The 18,533-nt window shown below is 38.2% G+C and overlaps 1 protein-coding gene across 1 annotated transcript in view; it reads right to left on the bottom strand.

Annotated features, from left to right (window-relative positions):
• Positions 1-18,305, bottom strand: part of Ca1 (carbonic anhydrase 1) — a 41,997-nt gene extending 23,692 nt beyond the window's left edge. The window contains exon 1 of the mRNA XM_048358852.1: positions 18,236-18,305. The gene's annotated coding sequence lies outside the window, so the exon portion shown is untranslated. The remainder of the gene's footprint in view (positions 1-18,235) is intronic.
• Between the last annotated feature and the right edge of the window lie 228 nt (positions 18,306-18,533).

The following is an 18,533-nucleotide window of genomic DNA, read 5'->3' as shown; positions in this document are numbered from 1 at the left end:
CTTCACAGAAGAATTTTACTATGTGGTTGCTTGTAGCTAACACAGGCCATTGTCATTCTTTTCTATTTTATTTTATTTTTAAACTTATTTTAGTTTTTTCTAGTCTTTACCCAATTTCTGATGGCTAGCAATCATGATTATTATTCATAGAAGCCAATGGTTTCTCCCAACAAAACACTATTTTCATAAAGCCACTTCATGGTATTGTAGCTGTGTCATTTACTCTGCTGAATGGTTAATAATTTTCATTTTTAATGAATCCCCTCTCCACTTTAAAACAATAAATGACTGCTGAAACTTTGCTTAAGGAATCCAGTCCTTAAAAGGTTAAGTTGGAGTAGTAAGGAAAAAAGGAATCATCTTTTGGTCCCAGCTTAGATGCAATGAAATTTGAAGAAAAGAAAGGCAGAGTGTCTTTTATTAGATCAAATATTGACAGCAATGTGCTGTCATGATGGACATGCCTTCTGTCTGAGATAAGTATGACATCTACTCAGAAAACAGCTCAGTGGGGAGAGAAATGCCAACGATAATAGATGTGACCTTTTAGTGCCTTGGCCATTGGCATTGCACTGCAGTAATCCTAGATCACCCATTTTTCCATTTGGATATAGCTAAGACTGACAGGGCAGGTGTCCTGACTAAAGTCACTGATTTATTATCATCGTTCAGCCTCCTTCCTTCTTGCCTCTTCCAAAGCAAGCTGGAAAACCCAGTTTTTTTCACTACCTCTGAAAAGAACCGAGTAGTAAGGACCAGATTTGTTCCCTGTGACTTGTGAGGCTATTGCTAAATGAATGCAAATATCAATGACAAACTGATATATTTTGGAGTTCTATAACATTGCTATTAAATTCGGTGGAATTAAAATGAATCCATTTATTAGCAAAGAACTTGAACTTCATGTCTTAGATCAATTTCAACTGAAGCACAACTTATTCCTTCACCATGAGATGAATAGAAACAGATAGTACTGTGAATGTTGGGTACTGCTTCAGGTACCTCAAATTCTAGTTCTTGAAATTATCTGCAGGTTATCTTTTATAACTTACAGTTACTCACATAGTGTCATTGATATCACCATTCTGCAGGCACACTAATCATGAAGAGAAGCTTTAGGAGATGGATGAAGAAAGTTTGTTTGGAACTCAATGACCCAGTGGCTTTAAAAAAGAATTTATTTATTGTCCAAGTAATGTACAGAGGTGTTACAGTTTCATATGTAAGGCTGTGGGGCTGGGGATATGGCCTAGTGGCAAGAGTGCCTGCCTCATATACATGAGGCCCTGGGTTCGATTCCCCAGCACCACATATACAGAAAATGGCCAGAAGTGGCACTGTGGCTCAAGTGGCAGGGTGCTAGCCTTGAGCAAAAAGAAGCCAGGGACAGTGCTCAGGCCCTGAGTCCAAGCCCCAGGACTGGCCAAAAAAAAAAAAAGAAAAAATCATATGTAAGGCTGTAAGCACATTTGAAGGGCTGAAACTTGAACTAAACATCACTGAAAGTGGGGAGGGAAGGAAGCACTTATTTTCTGTACACACATTATCAGTAGCACTTGCAGACTTCCTTCCCTTCCTTCCCTTTCTTCTTACATCTTTAGTGGGAGATGTGCTTAAAATGTAGGACACATGCTTCATGTACAGTTGAGTGGATATTTGTGAACATGTCTTTTCTGGAAGCTGGATTCCAGTTGCCTTGAACGTCAAACCTATGCATTTATGCCCCATCCTTATTCCATCTGTGCCATTTGAAATAACTTAGCTTTCTGGACCCCAGCTCTTCCAACCTAGATTCTGACTATGCTTTTGACTTATGATTGGCCTTACCTCATAGGCACAGGCTACAAGTTGTCTCAGGTCTCGGACTCCTGCTCTGCCTGTGTCCTGCCAACTTAGCCCAGTGTCCATACAGGACCCACTTATCCCACTGTTCAACCATCTGATACAGAGATTACTGGGGTTCAAGCTTAGGTGACTGCTTGGAGCCGAGTCTGAGCTTAGGCTCAGGAAGAACACTGCCCAGGGATCCAAGCCATGGAGGGAAGAAGGCAGACTGACTCTTGCCAGGGACAAAGGGCACTGTGAACTCTCCAGTCCTGAGAAATTTCAGAAAAGGCATCTGTACACAATGGGCAAAAACTAATCTAGACTATGAGCCACATTAATCATGTGCCACCCTCATGACTAACACCAGGTACATCCTCATACCTTAAGTCACATGGGCAGAGTGCATTTCTTGACGTTTTCATCCATGATGAAAAAAATCACCAATGAATTTTAATTTATAACTTTTAGAGTTTCTAAATAGATCCTGTATTCAGTTGCATTGCCTTTTTTCAAGGACACTTTCTCAGAGGCCTGAGGCACCATTTGAACATCTGGTTATTACTATGTTAGAAAGATCAGAAAGGAAAAACACAGATTCTCCCCATATTCAAGAGGAGTCACAACCTATCTTGCTATGGGAAGAGTCCATTGCTATGTAAGGACCCAGATATCTCTCTTAAATCTTACAGTAAAAGGACAAAACTGTTGATATCATCTTAATCTTTACAGATGAGGATGAGAAATATGGAATCCATATGACAAACTTCCACAGAAATAGAGTAATATTTTAAACAAGGTCTGCCTAATTCTACTAGCTGGATACTGATGATTTAATATTAGAAGGGTTTGGATTTAGAGTATTGGTGATCTGTGTGAGAGAAGTGAAAAGTTGGTGTTAGACTGAGAAGAAAATGAGTAGGAAGCAAAGATATTCCATGAAGTAATTTTATTTTCATGTTAACACTCTTAAACTGTATGCCATCACCCACGACAAGTGGCCTCCAGTAACAACTATTACTAAATGTGATCTCAAATGAACACTACCTCCTTCTTCTAAAGTTCTCACACTTATTTTTCTCCAAATTAATTTGAAAAGAAAAAACATTTTAAAGCAATTTGTTGTAGTTAATAGCTGGAAGCTGGAGTATAATACCATCCAATGGGATAAAAATACAATGACCATGTCATATAACTGAGTATAAACAGAACTATATCAATTGACATATGTAAATACAAAAACATAATTAAACAAGAAAGTTAAATTGGAGAACAATACATAGTGTATACTACCATTATATAAAGCTTCCAATATGCACAGCAATGAATGAATGCATCTGTACTATGCAGCAATGACACAAATGATGTACTTGGGAAAAGCAACTACTGAATTCAGGTGATCAAGATCACTTTGAGGGAGGAAAAGAAAATGAGAAATGAAGGTTACAATTTTACCTAGACCCAAAAGTTCTGGTTTTCTTTTTCTCAAAGGAGCATCTATGACAGGCAGACACCAAAAGAATGGTTTATAAAGATGGATTTGGTGAGATTAGCAGTGATAACAAAGCTGCTTGAGGGCCCAGTGTGAGAAGTTGCAACAGCCCAGGAGAGGTACCTTGGTTCGCCAGGCACAGTAGCATACCTTGACCACAGTGAGAACTGAAGGAAATAAACTATCACTTGTCATTCTGATGCTTTGTAACTGGGAAAGGAACCAAGAGTTCTTAACCCAGGTCAGGGAAACCACACCCCACTTCAGTTATCAGCAGCCGACTGAGGGAAAGTGCCTTTGAAAAATGACTTTTGTGGTAAGAAAAGCCGTAACAGGAAGGTCAGACAAATGAACATGAACAGGCTAGTTTCTGAGCAGATGGAACATCTTAAAGGACTCCCAGAATTAATGAGTGAAGTTCTGTGGTTTACAGTGTGAGGAGAATCTGCTCTTGCAGGCCAGATCTATGAATCAGGGACTCCATTTGGCAGATGAGGCTTAAGGAACTTTAAGAGACACTTAAAAATAGAAAAGCCTGGGCTGGCTAACATAGAAATAAAATTAGTATGATTCAATTAAATGAAAATGATGGTTTGGGTATCTTATTATTTATTTATTTTTGGCCAGTCCTGGGGCTTGAACTCTAAGCACTCTGCCAACTTGAGCCACAGAGCCACTTCTGGCCTTTTCTATATATGTAACTCTGAAGAATTGAACCTAGGGCTTCATGTATACAAGGCAAGCCACTAGGCCACTAGGCCATCTTCCCAGCCCCTTGGTATCTTATTTTAACTGGTGGAAAAGATTTGAAAGAAGAAAAATACTGAGCCACAAACTTAAAAATAAGCTGGATTGGAGCTAGAAGAAAGACAGGAAGCAGAAGGTAGAAAAACTGAAGACTGGTTTATGGAGAGTTATCTTCTGTTTATCTTCATCTATGCAAGAATCCAGAAGAAATTACTCGCAATGAGACTTCACATAGTGTTGATAACTTATTAGGATATTGGAGATTTTAACAGAAACTCATAGAACTACTGCTCATGATAACATGGGCACATATTTTGTCTCTTACACTGGCATAATTTGGCTAACTTAGAACAAATATGTACTTTGAAAGCTGAATCCTGGGTTTAAAGCCCCTGGCTCAGAATCCATTCACAGGTATTGTGCATGGCATTCCCATGAGTGGACTAACATATAGAATATGGGCTGGGGTATTGCCCACATTATGTTTCCTCATTGCAGCATTTGTTGAAAAGAAGGAACTGAAAAAGAAAACAGATTAAGATAGGCAAAGAATCATGCAAATTCCATTGTGCCCTTTGTCAGCTAGTCTTTGGAAATATATCCCATAGCTCTTCCTTAAGAAATCTTTCCAGGAAAAGAAAAAAAAAAAAAAAGAAATCTTTCCAGGGTCTGGGGATATGGCCTAGTGGCAAAGAGAGCTTGCCTCGTATACATGAGGCCCTGGGTTCGATTCCCCAGCACCACATATACAGAAAACAGCCAGAAGTGGCGCTGTGGCTCAAGTGGCAGAGTGCTAGCCTTGAGCAAAAAGGAAGCCAGGGACAGTGCTCAGGCCCTGAGTTCAAGGACCAGGACTGGCCAAAAAAAAAAAAAGAAAAAAAAAGAAATCTTTCCAGAATAAAAAACTTTTAATGGGATTTCTTTGAATCTTATACTTTTCCTAACTCTATTGTTTGACACAGTCACTGGATCTTTGTCATCTTAATAGAAAAAACAGTTATCCTTGAAACTAGCCACACATATGTATGTGCTAAAGGCACTATTGGGCTTTTGAAAAAAAAAAACAGCAATCTATAAAGTAAGCCAAATTTACTAGGTGCTCAATATCAAAACTTAAAAAGAAAAAAATGGGCAAACGGAAAAGCTATCAATGTTAGTATATCCTAACTTGTCCTCCCCGCTCAACTTCCCCTCCTGGTATGCACTTTGCAAATGGTTCTAGAATCTTGCTTATTTTCTGAGGAAATGAGTCTGGAAGTCCTAAATATTTCATTTCGCAAAATCCATATATCAAAGCACCCTCACTGTCAAGCTTAATAGTTTAAATCCATCTAATTTTCCATCAACTTCTACTGCTACCATTTGGCTTTTGTAGAATCACCTAGCCATCCATGATTCCATTGAATTTCTAGGAAAATAACATATACTATTTTGAGAAAAATAATCTCTCAATAATAAATATCTGAGAAGAAATGATATAGGAGAACTCAAAACATTTGTTTTGGCAAAACTGCAAAATGCTGTTTCTTCTATACATACATACTATGCATGATAAGGTTTATAAAGTCAATTCCTGAGGCCGGTTGATTGCGTATTAATAATGAAACAATCAAAACAATAATAAAATTATGAAAATGCATTTTTCCTCTCTCAAAATATCTTAAAGGTCTTCCTGTCCTATAATTACTCTTTTTTGTGATAATGTGAGATGATACATACTATGGTGAATTAAAGTGAGGTGAATGACATAAGTCTTGTGATGTAGTATTAGGTCATTGCATCAAAGTTACTTGAGCACAATCAATGTGGTAACAAAATTTGATAATAAAGAGCTACCAAGTACTATGGGCAGGTAGCACATACAAAATATACACATTGCACAAAGGGATGATTCATACCTCTGGTAGGATGACATAAAGTTTCAACCTGCTGCTGAAAACTGTAAAATTCCAAGCTTGTGAATTACTTGTGCAAATTTCTATGTAACATTTTTGGACTGAAGTTGACCTTAGATAACTGAAACTAGGGAGAATAAAACTGCAAATAAAGGGGCTGGGAATATGGCCTAGTGGCAAGAGTGCTTGCCTTACACACATGAAGTCCTGGGTTCGATTCCCCAGCACCACATATATAGAAAACAGCCAGAAGTGGCACTGTGGCTCAAGTGGCAGAGTGCTAGCCTTGAGCAAAAAGAAACCAGGGACAGTGCTCAGGCCCTGAGTCCAAGGCCCAGGACTGGCAAAAAAAAAAAAAAAAAGAAAAAAGAAAAAGAAAAAGAAAAAGAAAAGAAAACTGCAAATAAGAAGGAAGTATAATATTTCTTTATTAAAGTCTTTCATGATATACAAGCTCTCTGGTGTTGGAAGTGATCTTTACATTGCCATAGAATTTGTTTTTTATCTTTCTTATGATACATTTCCATTCAGATCATAATTGTGTTTATGAATACATTTTTTCTCTCCACCAGAACATAAGATCTTTGGAAGAGGCTATTATCAGTTTTAGGAAACTTTGTTGTTTTCAGAAGGTACTCTATCATTTTTTAAATGTCAGGATGAATAAACAAGTGAGTTGGCTTCACTGGTTTGTTTCTATGGGGGATTAGTGACAGGTAATGTGAACAAAACCTTAGAACTCACTCAAGAAAAAGATCCCAAAGTGGAATAATAGTATTTGCAATCAAGTAACATTGCTTCTTTTGGTAATACATACTGAGCTATGGAGAAGTCTAATCTTTGGAGAACTTGCCAAAATCTTAGTTCACCATTTTCAGGGAAGGGATACCATCTCTTCCTAAGAGTTAGTCTAATCTTAGTATCAGAAAACTGAAACCATCTCAGTGGAGAATAAATAAGTTTAAATTTTTAATAGATGACAAACTGTGACAGAGTTGAGGGTATCAAATTAGCCCAAGAATTAGCCATCCCTCCGTGCCAGCTGAGGGGCAGGTGGAGACAGAGGTGCTGGTCTGGGGGCGGGTGCTGGCTTCTGGTCATGGCACTGGCAGTAACAGCTGCTGTGTTGCTTGGAGGCAGCCCTCTGCCCTCCTAACTATCCAAGGGATGAAGAAGAGAAGTTCAAACAACCATGAGACTGAAGAGGAGATGAGAGAGGGGGGTTATATGGGGGCAGATGGCATTGGGTGTTCAGATGGTGATCAGCGAAGTCATCATAAACTATAAAGGGTCAGGAAATATGTTATTATATCATACTGACAGACTATATGGCATCAAGTATGAGAAAAGATCATTTTTTCTATGTTCTAGAAACAAAGGATTTCCTGGGGAGGATAGGCAGAGGTGCCACATTTCAGAGCATTAGGAAGAAATTACAGGTACACAAATCTGGAAGGAGAAAGCTTCCATGATGGATGATGAAAGATGAGATTAGATGATTTTGAAACTTTGCCTGGCCTGATAAACTGCTATGACTTAAGAAAGTGAACTCTGCTTGGCTGGACATTGCCTCCCTAATATCATGGTAAAAGGAATTTCTCACATTGCAGCACAGGGAAGCAGAATATGGTCTTCCTGTAGCAAGCAGTGTACTGCATGTACCCATAACTTAGGGGCTTGCTTTAATATAAGGCTTTGGAAGAATTAGTAAATTGCTTTATACATTTTACTTCTTTATTCTAGCTTTAGTTTGTAGAGGGTTGCTTCACTTTTACTATTACTTAAAAATCAACATTACCGAAGATATTTCTTATTCACTGACTTTTCATTTGTTTACTTATTTATTCTTGTGCCAGTACTGTGCTTGAATTCAGACCAGGGTGCTATCCATCAGCCTTTTTCATTCAAAGCTGGCACTATACCACTTGAGTCATACTTTCCCTCTTTTGGATTTTTGTTGGTTCATTGGAGATAACAGTCTCACAGACTTTTCTACTCACACTGTCTTCAAGACCTGATCCTCAGATCTTAGCCACCTGAGTGTTTAGGATTACAAGCAGGAGCCTGTAATGGCACCCAGCTTAACTGACTTTCTAAACAAGAAGAACATCAGTAGCATACACAGAAGAAGAAAACTCAAAGATATTGGGAAAGACAACATTCTTCTGTAGCACCCATGACCTTCTCTCTCCTTGCCAATGTCCTTCTGGCAAGATTCAGTCAGTAGAATAAGCAAGGGTTTTCAAGCCCTCAGAATACACAGTTTTATAAGCAAACAGGTGTAGGCTTTTTGTTTATAGGCTAGTTGGAAGACAGGGCTCTTGGCTGGGTGGCTTGACTTGATATTTTAGCTGGGGTGAAAACCGCAGAACTTTGGCTTCCTGAGTGGAGACAACAAATTAAACACAGTAGATCCCTCTTAGTCTGTGGAGAAAATTTGTGTTTGTCAGAGCCTGCTTGCAAGTCAATTCTATAGCCTTGATAAGGAGCTGCTACTTAGGCAGAACTACTGGGAATCCATATAGTTGACAGACCTTTGTTACCAGAAACATGATTAGGTCATCTTTTCCCCTTTGTTTCCAAGGAAACATTTTGATTTTTTGCTTACAAAACCACCACCAACAATGTTGTGAGAAAGGATGCTGCATTGGATCACTGTGTCAGGTAATGAAAACCCAAACAATGTCAGGCCATGGGTGAGAGGAGCAAAATTAAAAGACTGACAGTTTACAAAGTATAAACTAGCACAAACAACTGCTTTGCAGAATTTACTAAAATTAGAAACTAACTGAGTGCTTGTAATGCTAGCTACCTAGGAGGCTGAAATCTGAGGATCAAGGTTCAAAGCCAGTCTGGGAAGATAACTCTATGAGACTCTTGTCTTCCATTAACCAGCAAAAAGCTGGAAGTGGAGGAGTCAAGTAGTAGAGCATAAGCCTTGAGTGAAAAAGCCAAACAAGAGTAGAGGCCCAGAGTTCAAGCCCCAATATTGGCACCCTCCCCCCAACCACAGATAAACTATGAATGAATGGAGTTGGATGCCAAACTCTCATTTTTAGGGGCCTAGGCTACTAAAAACTTTTAAAAGGTAACTGAAAATACAAGTATGTGTATCGATGTTTGTAAAGCACATATTACAATATAATTCAAAGGAAAATAGATGAAATAATGATACTCAGAACTATGCAATATTTTAAAAGGTAAATTTCAGAGAAGTAACATAATATGATCCCTATTATTGTTATTGTTGTTATTATTATTTTGCATATGCTAGCCCTGTCATTCAGTGAATGAGACTAGAAAGATAAACAGTCTGGCAATGAGCTTCCTTGAATGGGAGGAGACATGGACAAAGGAACTAATTTTACTTTATTTGCATCTAAATAAATTTCTTAGCTTTTTATTATCTTTAAGTAGCTGTACAAAAGGGTTAGAACTCAACATATCAGTTTAGGAGTACAATGCATCTCAATCAATGTCACCCTTTTAAAAAAATTTTTAAAAATATTTATTATCAAACTGAATTACAGGGAGGTTACAATTTCATACATTAGGCATTGGATACATTTCTTGTACTGTTTGTTACCTCGTCCCTCATTCCCCCTTCCCCCTCCCCCGCCTCCATGAGTTGTTCAGTTAATTTACACCAAACAGTTTTGCAAGTATTGCTTTTGTAGTTGTTTGTCTTTTTTTTTTTTTTTCAGGCAGGAGAGAAAGTTTATTACCGAACTGCTGGCCTGTGGGCAAGGTGATCCATGGCCGGAGAGAAGCGAGAGAGAAGAGAGAAGAGGGAGAGAAGGGAGAGAGCAGAGAGAAGGGAGAGAAGCTGTCTTTTTTTTTTTTTTTTACCCTGTGTCTCTTGATTTTGGTATTCCCTTTCAATTTCCTAGTTCTAATACCAGTATACACGGTTTCCAATATACTCAGATAAGATACAGAGATAGTGTAGGTACAACCAGAGGAGAGTGATACAAGAAGATCATCAATAATAGAAGCTACAGTTACACATGGCACGTTGAAAGTAGTTACAACTGTGATATAACAATCGTTTCCATAACATGGAGTTTATTTCACTTAGCATCATCTTATGTGTTCATATTGGGCTCTTGTGATCCTCTGCTGTGATTTGCCTAAACCTGTGCTAATTATTCCCTGTGAGGGAGACCATAGAGTCCATGTTTCTTTGGGTCTGGCTCACTTCACTTAGTATAACTTTTTCCAAGTCCTTCCATTTCCTTACGAATGGGGCAATGTCATTCTTTCTGATAGAGGCATAAAATTCCATTGTGTATATGTACCACATTTTCCTGATCCATTCGTCTACTGAGGGGCATCTGGGTTGGTTTCAGATTCTAGCTATGCAATGTCACCCTTTTTATTACTTGCCCTCATCTCTCCTCTTTTCACCCATCCTCTCAATTTTCCTAGTTTTATTTTCAGTTATACTTTGAATATTATGACTGCCTTCAACCAAACTTTTGTTCTCCATTCATCTGCCCACCTCCTCTGGTCCTCACCCCTTCACCTCCAGTACTAGCTTTATGGTACTCATTTTGTTAGATGGTATGGAGTAGTTACACCATTAGAATTTCCCCCTCCATATACCATGCTTTAGTTCTTATGTTTGTGAACATGCAAATATGACCATGTATATGTATAAAATATATTTATAAATTAGATCTAACTTTCACATGTGGGAGAAAATATGTATTTTTTGTCCATTTGGGACTGGCTCACTTGATTTTACATAGTCATTTCCATGTCCATTCATTTCTTTGCAAATAATGTAATATCATTTTTCCTGATAGATGAGTAAAATACCATTGAACACATATAGCACATAACCTAATTAATAAATAGGGAAAGGGGCTATATAGAGGCTTCTCAGAAGAAGTAAAAATAGGCAATAGAACTAATGTTTAATATTTCTGGCTATAAGAAAATGCATCAAAACATTACTGAAATTCCATTTGCAGTTCCAGTTAAAATGTCCACGATCAAGAATAGAAAAAACAGATACTGGTATGGATGTGGTGGAAAAGGAATTCCAGTACATTGTGGGTGAGAAGGTAAACTGGTGCAACCACTCTAGAATGCAGTTCAGTGATTCCTCAAAAATCAAAGCACATAATGATCCCATGATCCAGTGATAGTACTCTTAGGCATGTAGCCAAAAGATTACAAGTCAGGAAAGAGTAAAGCTACCTGTGCAACTATGTTTATTGCTGCACTAGCCAAGGCATGGAAACAGTCCAGATGCCCTTCAATAGACAAATGGATCAAGAAAGTAAAAAAATTCATTCTCTCTCTCTCTCTCTCTCTCTCTCTCTCTCTCTCTTTCTCTCTCTCTCTCTCTCCCCTGACCTCCCTGCCTGTCTCATTTTGCTGGACATGATGGCTTTAAATGAAATCTTTATTATTTTTTTTTAAAGTAAAACAGCAGAATGCCTTTCTGGGATTGTGTGCCCTTGTTGACTGAGACAGATGACATGCCTAGAGTGGGTCTTTTCAATTGCTTTATAATGCATATATTTAAGTTTTTTAAGTGTGACACTTCATTTGTCTTAGATTTAACTTTTGATGGAAAAGAGAAATTTTTTTTGAAGAATAAATTCTACAACCTTGTAACTTTGTGTCATTGTTCAGAGCTGTTATACTATGTTAGGTGCCCCAAAAGTTGAATGTTGAAGCCAAATTCCAGACTTGTCACTACAGAGGTTCTTTCTTCTAGAATCCAAATCTGACTTTTTCTTAGACCGACATCAAACTTGTGGACAGAGTTTCAGGGAAGGTTTAGGACCATGGATTCCCTTGCAGTTTGAATTTGATGGCTGGAGCTTGGTGGTAGAACAGGACACTTAGAAATATTTCTAGGCAAGGAGCAGCTTCCCTTTATACAGCCTTGAACTCTGATCTTTGGGGTTCCTCACTTGGATTCCCAGTCCGGTTAAATTGCACATAATAATGGCATGGCCATCTCAGATATTACATTAACATGTTGACTTTGTGAAAGCTCTTACTTTAGGGAAAGCAGAGGTCACAATTGCAGTTGGATGACAGATCTGTGAAATGGTTTTCCCCTCCTACCTCCTTGTTCCTATCAGATTTCATCCTGTTTGCTGTCTTCTGTTTTCCAAGTTCATAGTTTCCTAATGCTGGCTCTTGGCTACCCCATTTTAGAGCTCACCCCAGATCACCCAGGACACGTATCTCCAATTTTTAGCCCCATTTCCAAATTCGCCTAATCTTGGCCAAGGAATCATCTCAGAACAAGTTTATATCAAGGCATTAATGTCAGGAAATGTCCTAATAGGTTAATATCTTCAGTCATATCTGTGTGATCACATAGTGGCTTTAAATAAAAGAGACCTTAAGTAAGAAATGTATTTCCAGCAGTGGAATGTCATGGATAAGTACAGTAGACTAACATTGTCCCTCATACCATAATATACTGTTTCATATCCTGAAAGAATTGTACTTAACAAGGAAACATATGAGCAGTACTCATTTGAAAAAAAAATCACACTCTAACTCAGTGCTGATGGCTCACGTCTGTATTCTTAGCTACTCATGAGACTGAAATCTGAGGATCGCAGCTCAAAGCCAACCCAGGCACAAAAATCTGTGAGGGTCTCATGTCCAATAAACTAGTCAGAAAAGGCCAGAAGTGGCATTGTGGTTCAAGTGGTAGAGCACTAATCTTGAGAAAGAGTCTCAGAGACAGTGCTCAAGCCCCTGGGTTGCTACTACCTCTCTCTCTGTCTCTCTGTCTCTGTCTCTGTCTCTGTGTCTGTCTCTCTCTCCTAGAACCAGGTACCAGTGGTTCAAGTCCATAATGCTCACTAAAGAATCTGAGATTTGGGAGATTATAGTTAGTGGCCACCCTAGGCTAGGCAGAAAAGTTTCTTAGACTTCATCTTCAAAATAGCCAGAAAAAAGTAGGGCTGAAGGTGTGACTCAATCAAGCAGCAGGTCTTAAATTCAAACCCTTCTTCCTGTAAGCTATGAGACTATTTCTTATTGATTTGAAGTAACATTTGCTTGTAGTTAAGGAATTGTTGGAGGCATAGAACTAAATGTAGAGTAGAAGATTATAGTTCAACCAATAGTCAACATTTACATGGGTAAGTTAAGATTCCAGAGCTTTGGCTACATGGGAGGTAAGATGTCCAGTAGACCAATTCTTGTGTAGTAAGAAATACCGAGCATCAAGCCTTTTGCACTCAGATGTGGAAATGAAAGAAGGAGAGTTGAACTTCAGTTGGGGAAGGCAAAGCTCTTCCTTAAGATCTATATGGTGTATAGAATTTACTGTGTTCTTCTAGAGTGCAGGTAAAGCTGTCCATGAAATCTAGAATTTATAAACCTGTCAAGATTTATGCTTCTTGTGTTTCATGTTTATTTATGCTAGTTTCCCTTCTCTTGGAAAATGTAAGCCTATCTGGGTTCAGCAGGATAAATGAGTGGAGCAAAGCTTTGCTCAGACCTGGTTTGATCTTCCGCGGATAAGATGTCAGTGTCAGTAGTTGCCACAGGAAAGCAAAAAGACAGAAAACTGAGTCAAAGTCTTCCAGGCTGAGGATTTCACTTAACCCCACAGAAGCCTCGATATTAGAGGCCTAGATAAAAGATATTTTAAAACTTTTTGGATGTGTTCTGTTTTATCTTTTGTAAATGAGAGATAGGGGACCCTAAGGGTCAACTTGAGTAATTTTATTGTAGTAGGGGAGTAAAACACCCTAGCTTAGTTCTGTAAACATAGAACTAAGTACCAAGTTCTCAGGCTGTTCATTGGCTTGGCTTATGCAGGTAGAAGTGCTTTTCATTTATACAGAATAAACATAAAGTAAGTTCTACCTTCTGAGAATGATAGTGCATGTCTCACTAAGCATGCACAGGCCCACCTTTTCATCTTCTCTTGGCCTTTCTTACTTTTTGGAGTTAGTACTTGCATTTTGTGGACATCTCAGAAAATACCTTTAGTCCGTCCTCTGTTAGAGATACATAATTCCAAATTTCTCTTTATTAGATCAAGTTGCAAAAATGAATGAAAGAAGAGTTGACTTGTATAAATAAGAGGCCTTGTTATGTTGACATGGGCCTTGTAGGGTATTACATTTGTTTTCATACTATTCTAGGTACTTTTAGGAGTGAATTCTTCAGTCCTTCCTGTGTGTGGGCCTGTAGGATCACTTAGAAAGGGAATCACTGAGCACTAGAGGTTTCACTATCATGTGTGGTGCTCCCTTGGAGTCAGCCTCAGTGAGGCAGCAACCTGAGTCACAGGCTGCTGACCACCTTGCCTCTTGGGGCACCTGAATCTTGTAGCAGAGGTCAGGTAGGATCCACCCAAACCAAATATTTGTCTAAAGCAATACCTAGAGAGGGATTATGATTTATGGCTTTATGAGAAAAATAAAATCATTTGCTGAGCATGAGTGAAGCCAAGTAGGGAGTGAAAGCACTAAAGATTTTACGACATTGATAAGGATTTCATTGCCTTCAGTGAAATGCAGAGGAACCAGGTCTTAGTGCCTCTTCACAGAGGAATGTTTGAACTCTGGTATCCATAATGGGTAAAAGAATGTGGCCTGTGGTTGATGGATTATATTAATCTCCACCATCAAGAGAGCATACAGGGGGGTTGGGGATATGGCCTGTGGCAAGAGTGCCTGCTTCATATACATGAGGCCCTGGGTTCGATTCCCCAGCACCACATATACAGAAAATGGCCAGAAGTGGCGCTGTGGCTCAAGTGGCAGAGTGCTAGCCTTGAGCAAAAAGAAGCCAGGGACAGTGCTCAGGCCCAGAGTCCAAGCCCCAGGACTGGAAAAAAAAAAAAAATGAGAGAGCATACGGTACTGACTGTGTGTTAGGCCCTCTGCTGGATGTTGGGTTGCATGATGAATGGCTCCCAAGGTGATGCAGGAGAAAGATGTGCAACTGACTTACAATGGAAGGTATTGCTACTGGCTAAATGCAGACCTTGTACCAGCGGTTGTATCTATGCTATTTCATAAAATCTTTAGATTAATCCTGTATATGCTTTTACCTTTATCATTTAATGAGCAAAGAAACAAAAATCGTAGCAAAGTGGAACAAAATACCTTTTTCCCTCCACTGTAATTGAATTTCAGATCTGAGTGTAGGAAATACTAGCAATTGGGAAGTACTTTTAAAAGAAATATACAACACAACAATTAGATAACTACTATATAAAACAAACAAACAAAAATAACCACATTAAAACTCTGTAAGCCCAGTGCCAGTGGCTCACAGCTATAATACTAACTACTCAGAAGGCTGAGATCTGGGGATTGAAGTTCAATGCCAGTCCCAGCAGAAAAGTCCATAAGACTCTTATCTCCAATTAACCACCAGAAAACTGGAAGTGGGGCTGTGGCTCAAAGTGGTAGAGTGCTAGCCTTGAGTGAAAAAGCTCAAGGACAGCACCCAGGCCTTGAGTTAAAGCCCCATGACCACCACTAACAACAAAAATCTCCACAACAAACAAACAAAAAACTCTCTAAAATCCAGATGTAGTGATACAACTCTAATCCCATCACTTGGGAAGCTGAGACAGGAAGATTGTAAGTCTAAAGTCAGGCTGGACTAGATAGCAAGACCTTGTCTAGAATAACAATAACATAAAACTTTAGAAAACAACAAATGTTGCCAATGATGTGGTAGAATTGTCATCCTTGTGCATTACTGCTAGAATATAAAATGGTACTGCCACTATGGAGGGCAACCTTCAAAAAATTAAATGTGAAATTACTTCCTGCTATGGAAATTTTACTCATGGATTTATACCTAAAAGAAGAGAAAGTGAGGACTGGAACAAATAGTTGTGTGCTCATGTATGCACAAACGTTAAAAGGCTCAGAGAAATCAAATGTTCATTGACATATAAGTGAATAAACAAAACATGGTATATAGACTCGATGTAATATTATTTGTCCTTCAGAAGGAATGATATTTGCCCTAGCATGGATGAGTCATAAAAAGCACATAGAAAGTGAAATGAGTTAAGCACAAAAGGCAAATATTATATGCAGTTTTAGAATAGTGAAATTTACAGAGACAGAAAGGAGGATGGTGGTGTAGGGGTTGGGACTGGAAGAGCATTGGGAGGGATTGTTTAATAGGTACAGTTTCCATTTAAGGTGATACAGTTGAATAACTGATTATTTAAAATAATAAATATCCCTTGCCGCAGAATTGTTTCTAAAAATGATAAGTTAAATTCTACCATAAAAAAGAATATATAACTAATAATAAAAATTAGTGCCCAAAGTTACCATGTACTTAGGACAACAGTTAAAGACCAAAAAATTTAAAATTTAAAGACCAAAGAATTTAAACATCCAAAATATTAATCATCCAAACAGAAGGAAAACCCACATTTAATATTAACTCTCTACTTGATACCATTAAATGACTTATCTATATTAAATTCCATAATTCCCAGTAATTTCTTGATATAATGAACATTTCATATAATTTTCATGAAGAAAATGGTTCAGTTCTACCATGGTTTAATTTTCTTTGCTATTGGTTTGGATGCAAAATGTTTCATGACCACATTAGAAATTCTGCTACAGGTTTTTGCCTTCAAACACAGGCGTCTTAGACTTTATGCTCTTTCCACAAAAATCTTGAAAGATAATGTGGTTTGTATTGTATATAAGATATTATCAGATATATTGAGAGACATTATTTTTTACATTTTAGCAAGATTTATTTTAGTATATTTATTTATTCAGTATTACAGGGTTAAAGTAAAGAGAAATAGAAATTTCCTGCTTCCCATACAGAAATGCCAGTTAAGAGACTCAAAATGGCAACTGTTACCTGCTGCCTTTATTCTTGCTGAGCTGAAAGTATACACATAGTCATGTCCATTTAGCAACCCTCAACTATAAGACAGTGGTTTGGGGTGGTAAGATAAGTTTGAGAGTATTTTTATTTATCAATCCAGATGATTGAAAGTTGTTAAAAGGTAACTTTAAAACCTATGTAAAGGTTCATAGCTACCTCAGCTTGCATGGACTCATGTGAGCTTAGAAAGTTCTCCTGCATGCTGACCTGTGGCTCATATGAATGGCCTTGGTTGTAAGCAGTACCACACTGAGTCCCTGCTCCTCTCTCAAGTCTTTTTTATTGACACTTCAACTTTGACTCTGATTCTCTCCCAAAGGGATCATATCTCTCTTCCGTATTTAGGTGACTTTGTAATAATGGGAGAGCAGAGAAGTTACTATAGGAATATTAAACCTGTGGAATTAAAATATTGATGTTTCTGAATTAAATTTAGTAACTATTGGAAGATTCTATGAAAGACAGCTTCTTAAGACATTTGTAATAGAGCCTGACATATTAGAAAATTAAACAAACTGTATGATTTTTTAAAATTAAAAATGGGCTGTTAACTAAAAAATCCATTTATTGAATGTTTCAGTCTGTTTACTAATGAGCCCATTTAATCTATTTCTCCTACTGAAATTGCTTTGATGATTAGAATCTCTTTCCCCCTTTAAAGCATACTTAATGAGCCCATAGAAGTGTTACACATCAGGCACTTGGGATATTTCATAAATTTAGCCAGAATAGATTTGTTATTAATAGAATTTGCAATTTTAAAAGAACTTAGGGATTTAGCTCAGCGGAAGAGCACTTGCCTGGCAAATTCAAGACCCTGAGTTCGGTCCTCAGCTCTGGAAAAAAAAGAACTTATCAATCAAATCTATCAATTACATTACTTTGTTCAAGAGAAATTACATTGAATTGAATCCTAGCCAAAGAATAAGGCCGGGAGCCGGTGGCTCATGCTACTTCAAGAGGCTGAAATCTGAGGATTGTAGTTCAAAGCCAGCCCATGCAGCAAAGTCCATGAGATTTTTATCCCCAATTACCATCTAAAATTCAAAAGTGGAGCTGTTGCTCAAGTGGTAGAGCATTAACCTTGAGCAAAAATGCTCAGGGACATTGCCTAGGCTCTGAGTTCAAGCCCCGGATAGGCACAAATAAAAGGAGCAAGAAGAACAAGTATACATTAAACTCATATTTCCCTCCCAAATTTCAAGATTTGTGTAGACTTGTTTGTTAGACATAAACACTTCAGAAAAACTAGTTTTTAAGCTTTGTAACTTTAATTCATTGAGAAGTAGGTAGGAGTATATTTTGTATAGTTTAAAGATCCTTGCAGATGCACACATGAACACTTGGCCAGACCAAAGCAAACAAACAAATAAACAAAGAACTCTGTGTTACTTACAGCTACAATCTGAGAAGGCTGCTGGGCAGGACCAAAGAGAAGCTGCACCCAAGGATGGTATACCAGAAAACAAGAGCATTGGGGAGCAGTTCATATATGGCTACCAAGGCAGGGGTGGCTAATTTGAATAAAGGGGATGTTCTTAACTGTCAGTTGTCTGGTCCTAGTGTGATTAGAAAGGCTACACAGTGATCTTGGAGCAAGAGACCTGATAAGAGAAGTAGTTGGGAAGGAGACATAACGGCTCAAGAAAAGGAACTTGGCTAACCGCTAGGTAGGCCTTCAAAACTAGATCAAG

This window comes from Perognathus longimembris, chromosome 12, assembly GCF_023159225.1.
Source record: "Perognathus longimembris pacificus isolate PPM17 chromosome 12, ASM2315922v1, whole genome shotgun sequence".
Taxonomy (NCBI): Eukaryota; Metazoa; Chordata; class Mammalia; order Rodentia; family Heteromyidae; genus Perognathus; species Perognathus longimembris.
This window is presented reverse-complemented; position numbering and strand designations above follow the sequence as displayed.